General features: G+C 42.0%; 1 long non-coding RNA gene across 1 annotated transcript; it reads left to right on the forward strand.

Moving 5' to 3' along the window:
- Positions 1-542: 542 nt before the first annotated feature.
- On the forward strand, positions 543-8,647 carry LOC109217630. Its single transcript, XR_002066663.1, has 3 exons — positions 543-663; positions 926-980; positions 8,621-8,647. It is a non-coding gene; the product is annotated as an uncharacterized LOC109217630 (long non-coding RNA).
- Positions 8,648-12,474: the final 3,827 nt, after the last annotated feature.

A 12,474-nucleotide genomic window follows, 5' to 3' on the forward strand; every position in this document is an offset into this window, starting at 1 on the left:
AAGTCCCACATGGGGGGGTAAAGCGCTCCCTAACAAAGGCGACTCCATACCCAGGGCTCGAACTCTAGACATCTAGTTAATGATGAAGAAGTACTTACCACTCCACCACAACCCTGCTTTGTTGCTTGTATATTTCTACATTGATTGCTAGTTATATTTAATTTGGATAAGTATAAAATTTATTGATTTAATAATCTAATATTGTTTTAATAACTTAATAATTATCATAAATCTAACTTAACACAAAAATTTAAGAAGCTAATATTATTGAAATATGAACGTATAACAAAACTAACAATATTATATAGGATGAAAAAAGCTATAAAGTAAAATAAATTTTGGAATATCTTTATTTCATACAAATAGTTGATTTTTTTATTTTAATTAAATGTATTATATTTATTTATTTTTGGTTTACTATAGGTATATTTCTTACTTTTATTTGCATTAATGGCATTTGTATTTTTTCTTGTGTGTTGTACCTATGGCACTTGTATTAGAAGTAAACTAACACAACTTATATAAGAAGTACGACAAGTAAATCTAAAACCTAAACCTAAACTTCCTCCCTCAGCCGCCACTCTCCCTTCCCATTTTCTTACGTCTTTCTTCCATAGTCGGCGTTAACTTAAGGCTGCGAGAAAGACAAAGAAGAACAAGATGGTATGTTTACTGCTTCTCTATTTGACAGAAATTTAATTTGTTGGTTTGTCTCTTTTTAAGTAAGTTCATGTCTCTATATTGTAGGGTTTTTGAATCTCTTCACATTTACTTGGTTTGGATTTTTAACTTCAATTTACGAGTTATTCCAGCAATTTGATCGATATTATGCCTTATATTTTATAAGTAATGAGTGCGATTTTGAAGATTTGGTAGGTTTTGTGCCTTACATAACTTGAGTTTCTGCTTCGTTTTTTATTTACAGAATACTCAAGAAAAATGTGCCTTTGAGAAATTTCAATCCCTTCTAATGCAAAATTGTAAGTTTTACTTCTTTTTTTCATCTCCTCAAATTTATGATGTTTATTTAAATGCTTTCTCATTTGTCTTCTGTGTTGGAAAAAACTTTATATCTTTTTTCACCTGATTCATTGCTAAGTTTTTTTTTTCTTATTCCATGATTCAATGAATATTTTTAATTACTAACTGCAATTGCATCTTTATATGTTTTGATAATTTAAATATAAGTTTCTCACAAGATCATGTTATTTCAATATTTCTGTCACGACCCGGATTTTCCACCATCGGGAGCCGTGATGGCGCCTACTATCGGAGCTAGGCAAGCCAAACATTTAAAATATTTTTTTACTGATTTCATTCAAACAATACAATAAACGAGAACAATAAATAAGCGGAAGATTTTAGATTAATACAACTGAAAACCAAAAATGCGGAAGTTTGAAACATAGTTCTACCCAGAGTCTGGTGTCGCTAGCTCACGGACTACTATAGAATGCTAAAAACAAGTCTGAAAGGAAATACATAGTGTTTGTTCGATACAAGGTAAACAAACTAAAACATAGAAGGGACTTCGGCCTGCGAACGCCCGCTAGGCTACCTCGTCAGTCCCTGGACTGAAGATAGCTCCCGGAAATCCTACTGCTGCGGTCCAAAAGCTGCTCCCTGATCTGTGCACAAAAATGCACAGAGTGTAGCATCAGCACAACCGACCCCATGTGCTGGTAAGTGCTTGGCCTAACCCCGACGAAGTAGTGACGAGGCTAGACAGGACCTACCAAAAACAACATGTGCAGATATATATACATATACAGGAGCAACAGAAATAATAACAGAAGATATCAAGTAAAGCTGGGAAGGGGGCATGCTCGGGGATAACAAATGAAGACGAATTATTAGAAATAACAGCAGAAGTACTCCGGGATTCCATGATATATATATATAGTGGACGGCGTGCCACACGATCCCATATTATAATACATAAGTGGTCGGCGTGCCACACGATCTCATTTCATAACATATATAGTGGTCGGTGTGCCACACGATCCCATATTATAGTATATAAGTGGACGGCGTGCCACACGATCCCATTTCATAACATATATGGTGGTCGGCGTGCCACACGATCCCATATTATAGTATATAAGTGGACGGCGTGCCACACGATCCCATATTATAGTATATAAGTGGACGGCGTGCCACACGATCACATACTATAGTTCAAAATATCTGACTTTGTAAAGAAGGCCCCATTAGGGAAATTCGACAACATAACACTTTAACCCGGCAAGGGTACAGCTAACAGCCCAAATACCCTGGCTAGGGAGAGTACATAATAATAGTCTACACGTCCCGGCAAGAGAATAATCACAACACATCCTCTTTTAAATCACTTCTTTCTCCACTATCACATTCTTGTTCGAGCCAACGCTCCAAAATATACCAATCACAATTCTTCCTCAACCGTTCACATTATATGAAATTTATCGAGTAAACAGGGAAATTGTGTCACATCATTCGAATTACAAGCAATTAAGACTCACGGTCATGTTAGACTCCGGTGCATAGACAACCGTCACCATGCCTATACACCATACTCCATATTTAGCAAGTAGCAAATAACATCCTAATCCTATTCCCTCAAGCCAAAGTTAGAACAAACACTTACCTCGGTCCAAAGAATAGCAATCAACCCTCAAATACCGCCTTTCCTCTACAATCCGACTCCGAAATAATGGTATCTAGTCATAATTAGTTCAATAATATCAATAAGGGCTCAAAAACATAATCTCATAGCCTAGAAATGAAATTCCCATCATTCTTCCAAAAATACCAAAATTCGACACCTGTCCCACATGGTCCAAACACGAGGCTCCGACCAAAACCCAATCACCCATAACCCCACGAGTTCAAATATACAATTTATTTCAAGATTCGACCCCAAATTGAGGTTGAATCACCCAAAATCCCCAAAACCCTAGCTCTACCCAAAACCCTTAATTTCTACTTTGATTTCATAATTTAGGTCTAGGAATTCAGTAATTAATGAAGAAGAGTGAAGGAATTAGGTGGGAAATTACTTACCCAAAGACTTTGGTGAAGAAGAGCTTCAAAAATCGCCCCTAGAGCTTGGAGAAGACAAGTTTTATGAAGAAATGGGAAAAATCCCGTAATGGGTCTGTTTTGAGCTTTTAAAATTAACTGGGCAAAAATGCCCTTCACGTTCGCGGGAAAGGAGCCGTGTTCGCGAAGGGTTAATTCAACAGACCGTCGTGTTCGCGATGAGGAGGCTGCGAACGCGAAGAGAAAGACTGGGGGGTCCAGGGAAATTAACTACGCGAACGCGTGAATTAGTTCGCGAACGCGAAGAAGGTGGAACTAAAGCTACGCGAACGCGGGAATAGGTTCGCGAACGCGAAGAAGGGGACCCGGCCAGCATCGCGATCGTGTAAGGGCGACCGTGAACGCGAAGAACAAACCTGGCCTGCAACAGCTGAAGGAAAACCTGCTATATTTCTAAGTGTAAAATCACCCCGAACCACCTCCAATTCACTCCCGAGCCCTCGGGGCTCCTAACCAATCACACACACTAACTCAATAACATCCTACGAACTTACTCGAGCGATCAAATCGCCAAAATAACATCAAAATCCATGAATCAAGCCTCAAAATCATCATTTTCATTTCAAACTTCTTAAACTTCTAACTTTAGATATTTAGGTCCGAAACACGTCAAATGACATCCGATTTCGACCAAACTTTACAGAAAGCGCTTAACACCTATTTAAGACTTGTACCGGGCGTCGAAACCAAAATACGAGCCCGATACCATGGTCTTTTAATCAATTTTTATTTCCATTTTCCTTAAGAATTTCAGAAAAACAATTTCACAGAAAAATTCATTTCTCGGGCTCTCGACCTCGAAATTCGACTCCGGGCATATGCCCGAGTCTCATATTTTTCTACGGACCCTCCGAGATCGCCAAATCACGGGTCTGGGACCGTTTACCAAAAATGTTGACCAAAGTCAACTTTAGCAATATTAATATCAAAATTCTTCAAATTTTTCACAAAGTTCACATATTTCAACATAAAAGCTTTCCGGCTTCGCGCCCGGACTGCACACGCAAATCGAGGCAACTAAAAGCGAGGTTTTCAAGGCCTCGGAAGCACGGAAATAGGAAGAAGTCCGGTGATGACCCCTTTGGGTCGTCACAATTTCAGTCTAGTGAGAGCGCTTCATATATTCTTAGATGCATGAAGATCAATGGGGTGCGATGAAGGTGGCGACATGAATCATCAAGCAAATACTTATGTTCATTGCAAAATTTTGTACATTATTTCTCATCTATGTTATAATCAAGCCTCACATTGGCTAGTTTTTCCTTCAATTTTTTATTATTGTACAAGACTTATGTATTGCAGATGCTATTAATTGATTAGTACAAATGTGTATTTTGAAATTTATTTGGTGAAACTTTTTAAATGTTAGTTAGTGCAGAATAATTTATTTCTCATGCTTAATATGTTATTAGTTTTAATATAATATGCACGATCATAAAATAATTACAAAATTTTAGACAAAATCAAATAGCTAAGAAACAGGGGATTTGTGAGAGAAAATTTAGTCACCATAATAAATTATTTTATTTGTCAAAAAATTAAAATGTAATAAAAATAATATAGTAGCCATGGAACTTTTAGGTCGTAGCTAAAAAAAATGCTTCCGCCACAGACTAATATACGAAAGTAGTTACTTATCTAAATTTTTGTGGCAAATAAATTTAGATCTTTTGCCACACTACAATACTTTGTGGCTATCATATGAAGATAGCCACAGAGTTATTTATCGTGGCAAGAGTATAAAATCTTTTGCTATAAATGTATTAGTCATGGCAAAAGTATAAAATTATATTTCTATAAATATAGCTACAACACAAAATTTCGTAGTAATAAGTATTAATCCTTAGCCACGGACCATGTAAAGTCTGTAGCAAACTATTAGCTACGCTACATTTTGCTACGAATGCTACGGAAAAAAATATTGTGGCTAAAGTGTTTAGCCACGGACATTTTCATAATTAGCTACGTTTTATTTTGTGGCTATAAATACATTATGGTGTAGTGAGCACTAATAAGCAATGCAGTACTATGTATTTATGTGCTAGTGGTACACCTATTTGTCCGTATTTTCTTGGAAAGAACTTGGAACGAATGAACAAATAAATGATTTTGGACCAGTTGTTTAAAACATTATTAAGCACTATACTTTATAAATTATAATGCATTCCTTGTTTAGCATTATAGTCTCTGTCACATCCATTTCTCAACTTTTCACTCATTGATTATAGGCCTACTAATTCTTGACAATATCTTTTTTCTTTTTGGTATTCCAGATTGACACAACTACTTGGCATTTATACATCAATTGCAGCTCTTTTAATTCATTTCTTTTGTTTTCATCTAGTTCTCCCATTTTCCTTTTAGGTTTCCTCGATAATATTAACCGAATCGTATTGATAGTAAAGAGAAATCGAGATGATTGGAACAGTATCGACAATTTTAACTTTAATTATATAAATAAAACAACCAAAAAAATAATATAGTATAAATTTCATAAAATAATGGACCGAACCAAACTATTGACACCCCTGCTATTAAGCAGAATTTGCGTCTTAACTACTTGTGGAAATAAGCAATAAAGAGAAGAGGCTATGCACATTAAATTAAAAAGGAAAAAGATAAAACAAAAGAAGAGCCCCCACAGGGTTAGCTCACACTCTTAATACTTTATTACATTATTGAAGATGTCCCTCTCGATGATCTCTTCCTTTTCTTTTCTTTTTTTCAAATAAAAGAAAAAAAAATTCCAAAGAGGTTGGAACATTATATTATAGAGAAATTTTTATTTAAAATAAATAGGGTATCAACCTTTGCTATAGGAGGTAAAAATTCCTTAGTATAAAATGCCCGTCTTATCCAACTATAATGTGAGCAGTTTCGAGCACTTATTTGGGCCCAAAGCTTACAAACAAAACGTACTTTCATTTGCAAAGATTAGTTAACAACACTTATTCATTAATGTTGAGACTAGTGATGATTGTGGTGGTTAGACTTCATTAGTTAGTTAGATTAGCTGTAACTAACTTACTTAGAGTTGAGTTAGTGTAACTCAAGTTAGCTTAGTTTTAACTCTAGTCAAACATTAGAGTTGGTTAATGTGACAAGCTGACCCGTCGTCACGTGAGTTACCGCTTCGTTTCCCCCATTTTCAGCTTCTTTATGCTTCATTATCCGTATCTTATGTGATCGAGTTGGTTCGGAGAGGTTTTGGTAGGTAATTAGATACTTAGTCTCTTTAGGGAAGGTTTGGTTTGGAAAAGTCAACCGGATGTTCACTTATGAGTTAGAGGGCTCGGATGTGATTTCCAGTGATTTGGTTAGCTTCGGGGGATCATTTGTGACTTAGGAGCGTGATCGGAAGTGATTTTGGAGGTCCAGTGTAGAATTAGGCTTGAATTGGCGAAGTTAGTATTTTGGCGAGTTCCGGTTGATAGGTGAGATTTTGATCCGAGGGTCGGAATGGAATTCCGAGAGTTGTTGTAGCTTCGTTAGGTGATTTGGGATGTGTGTACAAAATTTCAGGTCATTCGGAGGTGTTTTGGTTGGGTTTTGGATCAAATGCGAGTTTCGGAAGTTTTAGAAGAACTTAGGCTTGAATCCGATGTAATTTGATATTTTTGGTGTTGTTTGAGGTGTTTTGATGATTGGAGCAAGTTTCAATGATGTTTTAGGATGGGTTGGCACTTTTGGTTGAGGTCCCGGGGGCCTCGGGGTTATTTCGGATGGCTATCGGATGAATTTTGGACTTGTGATATTGCAGAAATTGCTTGTTCTGGTATTTCCGCATCTGCAGAATTGGGACCGCAGATGCGGCAAAGGCGTCGCAGAAGCGGATGTTGGTCATAGAGGAATTTCCATAGAAGCGGATAGTTGTCCGCAGAAGTGGAGTCCGCAGGTGCGGATTTTGACCGCAGAAGCGGTCCTGGGCATTAAGTGAAGCTCCACAGAAGCGGAAAGCTCACCGCAGATGCGGTAATGTGCTGGGCAGAAGGGTTTTAAAATTCCATTTTTGTTCCGCGAGCTAAGTTATTTTTCCTCCATTTTTGAGCATCCTTGAGAGCTTTTGGACGGGAATTGAAGAGTGTTTCGACTGGGATTGATTGGAGGTGAGTTCCATGGTCTAAAAACATGATTTAATTGTAGAATCAACATAGAAATTCATGAAAATTTATCAAAAAGGAGAAAAAACTAGGGCTTGAGTTTTGATATTTCAAATTGGATTTTGATGGGACATTTGAGCTCGGATTTGGGAGTTTTTGATATGTATAGACTCGCGGCGAGATAAGGAATCCGTTGATGTATAATTTTCTGAATCTCGAGAAGTGGGCCCGGGGCTCGGGTTTTGCCAATTTTGAGATTTTTGCTATTTTTCGATTCTTTTCGATTGGGTTATGTTCCCTTAGCATATTGTGACGTATTCGTTGTGGTTTTGGTCAGATTCGACGCGTGAGGAGGCCGATTTGAGACACAAGGGCATAGCGAACTAGAGATTTGACCGGCTTGAGGTGAATAATGATAGTAAATGATGTCCTGAGGGTTTAAAATCCCGGATTTGCACAACGTAGTGCTATATTGAGGTGAAACACGCGCTTAATGACGAGCGCGGGGTTGTCTACTACTGGGGATTGTGACTTGGTCCCTCCCGATCGATATTTTTACCGCGTATTTGACTGAAATGTGTTTGTTATCAACATGATTTGGGCCTATTGCCATATTTTGGGCTTCATGCCGACTTCTTGAATCCTTCGTGGACTTGTATCACCGTTTTCTCACTATTTTGATATATTACTTAAACTCAGTCCTGTTGATTAATACTGTTTTACAAACTCAGCAACTTTTAATTTGAATTCTGAGATTTTAAATGATATTTCCAATGTTGTTTGGGCTGAGCACTACTGTTTTACTGATGCCCAAGGGGCTTGTGATGATATCTGGACTGAGTGAGGCCGAGGGCCATATGTGAGGATATGCTGAGTGATATGAGATGCTTTATATGCCACGAGGTGGCTTGAGTGATGGGAGGCCGAGTGATGTGAGGCCGAGTGCCGAGTGATGATGCCACGAGGTGGCTTGATATAGCGGTTGGGCCGTAAGGGGCCCCTCCGGAGTCTGCACACCCACAGTGAGCGCGGGTACCCATATGATCTGAGAGTGAGCCCGAGGGGCTGATACTATGCTGAGTGACTGAGAGTGAGCCCGAGGGGCTGATACTATACTGAGTGATTGATACTGAGCCCGAGAGGCTGATACTATGCTGAGTGATTGATACTAAGCCCGAGGGGCTGATACTGTTCTGAGCGATTGATACTGGGCCCGAGGGGCAGATTACTACTCACTATTTACTTGTTGTTTTACCTGATTTACCTATTTTTAAAAGGAGATTTCATTTGATTCTTTACGGTTTTACTGCTTTAAGTGATTTACTGCCTGATATAGAATTGCCTAGTGCATTTATGTGTTTTCATGCTTTCAGCCATTATTTATTGTTATTACTCATTGGGTCGGAGTACTCACATTACTCCCTGCACCATGTGTGCAGATTCAGGCATAGCAGAGTCCGCACCTGAGCGCTGATTCCTTCCAGACCAGGCAACGATTTGGAGTTACGAGGTAGCTGTTGACGTCCGCAGCCCCTTGTCTCCGCTATCCTCTATCGTTTATGTTTTCTTCGGACTATTGTATCGGATTTCATACTCTATAGACTCATAGCAAACTCTGTTGTAGCTCATGACTTGTGACATCCCGGTTTGGGCTGTGTCGGGATGGTTTCCCTGGTTATTATTGTTGTTTCCGCATTTATGGCTATCCTAAACATGTTTTAGATTTGTTAGCGTTAATTTAATTGTTTAAAAAGAGGTATCTGCATTGTTCTGGCTGGCCTTGTCTTTACGAGAGGCGCCATCACGGCCGGGTTCGGGAATTGGGTCGTGACAAGTTGGTATCAGAGCCTAGGTTACTAGGTCTCCCGAGTCATGAGCTAGTTTAGTAGAGTCTCGTGGATCGGTACGGAGACGTCTGTACTTATCCTCGGTAGGCTGCAGAACCTTTAGGAAAACTTCACATTCTTGAAATTCTTGTCGTGCGGCTTTGTCGAACTGAGAACTAAACTTCTATTATTCTATTCTCTCACAGATGGTGAGGACACGAGCTACCGGACGTGGCGGACGACCACCGGTACCACCCATTGAGGCCACTAGAGGTCGTGGACGCGGTCGTGGTCGTGGTAGAGGCAGGGCAGCAGGGGCAGCGCCTGTTGATCCACCAGTTGCCCCAGCTCAGGATCAGGCTTCAGCAGCACCAGTTCAGGCACCGGCTGTGCCCATCGTGATTCCGGGTCTTCAAGAGGCCTTGGCTCAGATTTTAACAGTTTGCACCGGCCTGGCTCAGGCAGTTTCAGCCACCACAGCAGTAGCTACTTCGCAGGCTGGGGGAGGCAATCAGACCCCCGCTGCTCGCACACCTGAGCATGTAGTGCAGGGAATATTGACTCTAGAGGCACCGCCAACTCAGCCAGATGCACCAGTGCAGGAGTTCAGGGTTCCAGCTATGCCTGAGGATGAGTAGGGTCGCCTTGAGAGGTTTGGTAGACTCCAGCCTCCAACATTCAGTAGTGCTGAGGGCGAGGATGCCCAGGGTTTTCTCGACAAGTGTCAGCGGATGCTCCGTACAGCAGGGATTCTTGAGTCTAGTGGTGTGGCATTCACCACCTTTTAGTTTACTGGGGCTTCCTTCACTTGGTGGGAGGCGTATGAGAGGCGTAGGCCGACTGGTGCAGCGCCTTTGACTTGGCAGGAGTTCTCCACTCTCTTCTTGGAGAAGTATGTACCGCAGTCCCGCAGAGAGGAGCTGCGCAGGCAGTTTGAATGGCTACGGCAGGGAGATATGACTGTGTCTCAGTATGAGATGAGGTTTTCAGAGCTGGCTCGTCATGTCGTTTGGATGGTTCCGACTGATCGCGAGCGTATCAGGAGATTTGTTGATGGCCTTAACTACCATCTCTGTGTTCTTATGACTAGAGAGAGAGTACTGGGTGCTACATTCGAGGAGGTGGTTGATATAGCTCGAGAGATTGAGGCGGTTCGCCGTCAGGATCGAGAGGAGAGGATGGCCAAGAGGCCTCGAGGTTCTGGCAGTTACAGTGGCGCTCCTTCGAGGGGCCAGTTCCAGCATGGTAGGGGTCGTTCTTTCAGACCCGCTCAGTCAGCCCGTCCCGAGTATCGTGGGGCATCTTCAGGTGGTGGTTATCATGGTTCTCAGCAGGGCCAGCCTTCACTCAGCGCTCTTCCAGCACAGAGTTCATCTCGTGCCCCGTCTGTTCCAGGCCGAGTGCGTCAGCTAGTCACTCCGGCGCGGGGGGTTCCCTTCAGTCCCATTCTCCAGCACCTCGGAGTTGTTTTGAGTACAGAGAGTTTGGACATATGTGGAGGCAGTGTCCTCGTCGTGCTGCTAGCTCATCTCAGCGGAGGGGTCAGCCCTCGTCTTCTGGTCCAGTTTCTTTAGCACCCGCCCAGCCAGCTAAGAGTGAGGGTCAGGCAGCCAGGGGTCGCCCCAGAGGTGGAGGTCGATCAGGCGGTGGTCAGGCTCGTTTTTATGCTCTTCCAGGCAGGTCAGATGCCATTGCTTCAGATGCTGTCATTACAGGTATTGTTTCAGTCTGCCACAGAGATGCCTCGGTCTTATTTGATCCCGGTTCCACCTATTCTTCTGTGTCCTCATATTTTGCTCATCATTTGGGTACGTCCCGAGGGTGTCTTGCTTTACCTGTTCATGTATCTACCCCGGTGGGCGATACTATTATTGTAGACCATGTGTTCCGGTCGTGTTTGGTGACTATTGGGGGTCTGGAGACCCGAGTCGATCTATTATTATTGAGCATGGTAGACTTTGATGTTATTTTGGGCATGGAATGGTTATCTCCGTGTCATGCTATTCTAGACTGTCATGCTAAGACAGTCACTTTGGCTATACCGGGTGTACCGAGGATCGAGTGGCGTGGTGTGACTGATTATGTTCCTAGTAGAGTGATTTCATTCTTAAAGGCCCAGCGTATGGTTGGGAAAGGTTGTCTTTCATATTTGGCTTTTGTGAGGGATGTTGGAGCTGATCCTAGCATTGATTGTGTTCCAGTTGTGAGGGAGTTTCCCGATGTATTTCCTGCAGACCTGCCGGGCATGCCACCGGACAGGGATATTGATTTTGGTATTGACCTGGTGCCGGGCACTCAGCCCATTTCCATTCTGCCATATCGTATGGCACCAGCGGAGTTGAAAGAATTGAAGGATCAGCTTCAGGAACTCCTAGATAAGGGGTTCATTCGGCCTAGTGTGTCACCGTGGGGTGCACCGGTTCTGTTTGTGAAGAAGAAGGATGGCACCATGAGAATGTGCATTGACTACAGGCAATTGAACAAAGTAACAGTGAAGAACAAGTATCCCCTGCCTCGCATTGATGATTTATTTGACCAGCTTCAGGGAGCGAGGGTGTTCTCCAAGATTGATCTCCGTTCGGGCTATCACCAGTTGAAGATCAGGGATTCAGATATTATTAAGACTGCTTTCAGGACTAGATATGGGCACTATGAGTTTCTTCTTATGTCTTTTGGGCTGACCAATGCCCCAGCAGCGTTCATGCATTTGATGAACAGCGTATTTCGGCCTTATCTGGATTCGTTCGTTATTGTTTTCATTGATGATATTCCGGTGTACTCGCGTAGTCAGGAGGAGCACGCGCAGCATTTGCGAGTTGTATTGCAAAGACTGAGGGAGGAGAAGCTTTATGCAAAGTTCTCCAAGTGTGAGTTCTGGCTCAGTTCAGTAGCTTTCTTGGGACACGTGGTGTCCAGCGAGGGTATTCAGGTCGATCCGAAGAAGATAGAGGCGGTTCAGAGTTGGCCTAGACCGTCCTCAGCCACAGAGATTCGTAGCTTCCTTGGTTTGGCGGGTTATTATCGCCGGTTTGTTCAGGGATTTTCCTCTATAGCATCGCCCTTGACCAAGTTGACTCAGAAGGGTGCTCCATTTTTATGGTCGGATGAGTGCGAGGAGAGCTTTCAGAAGCTCAAGACAGCTTTGACCACAGCTCCAGTATTGGTTTTGCCGTCAGCTTCATGTTCATATACGGTATATTGCGATGCTTCTAGAGTTGGGATTGGTTGTGTATTGATGCAGGAGGGTAGAGTTATTGCTTATGCTTCTCGTCAGTTGAAGCCCTACGAGAAGAACTACCCTGTTCATGATTTGGAGTTGGCTGCCATAGTTCATGCATTGAAGATTTGGAGGCATTACTTGTATGGCGTATCTTGTGAGGTATTCACTGATCATCGCAGTCTTCAGCATTTGTTCAAGCAAAAGGATCTTAATTTGAGGCAGCGTAGATGGCTAGAGTTACTTAAGG

This window comes from Nicotiana attenuata, unplaced genomic scaffold (assembly GCF_001879085.1).
Source record: "Nicotiana attenuata strain UT unplaced genomic scaffold, NIATTr2, whole genome shotgun sequence".
Taxonomy (NCBI): Eukaryota; Viridiplantae; Streptophyta; class Magnoliopsida; order Solanales; family Solanaceae; genus Nicotiana; species Nicotiana attenuata.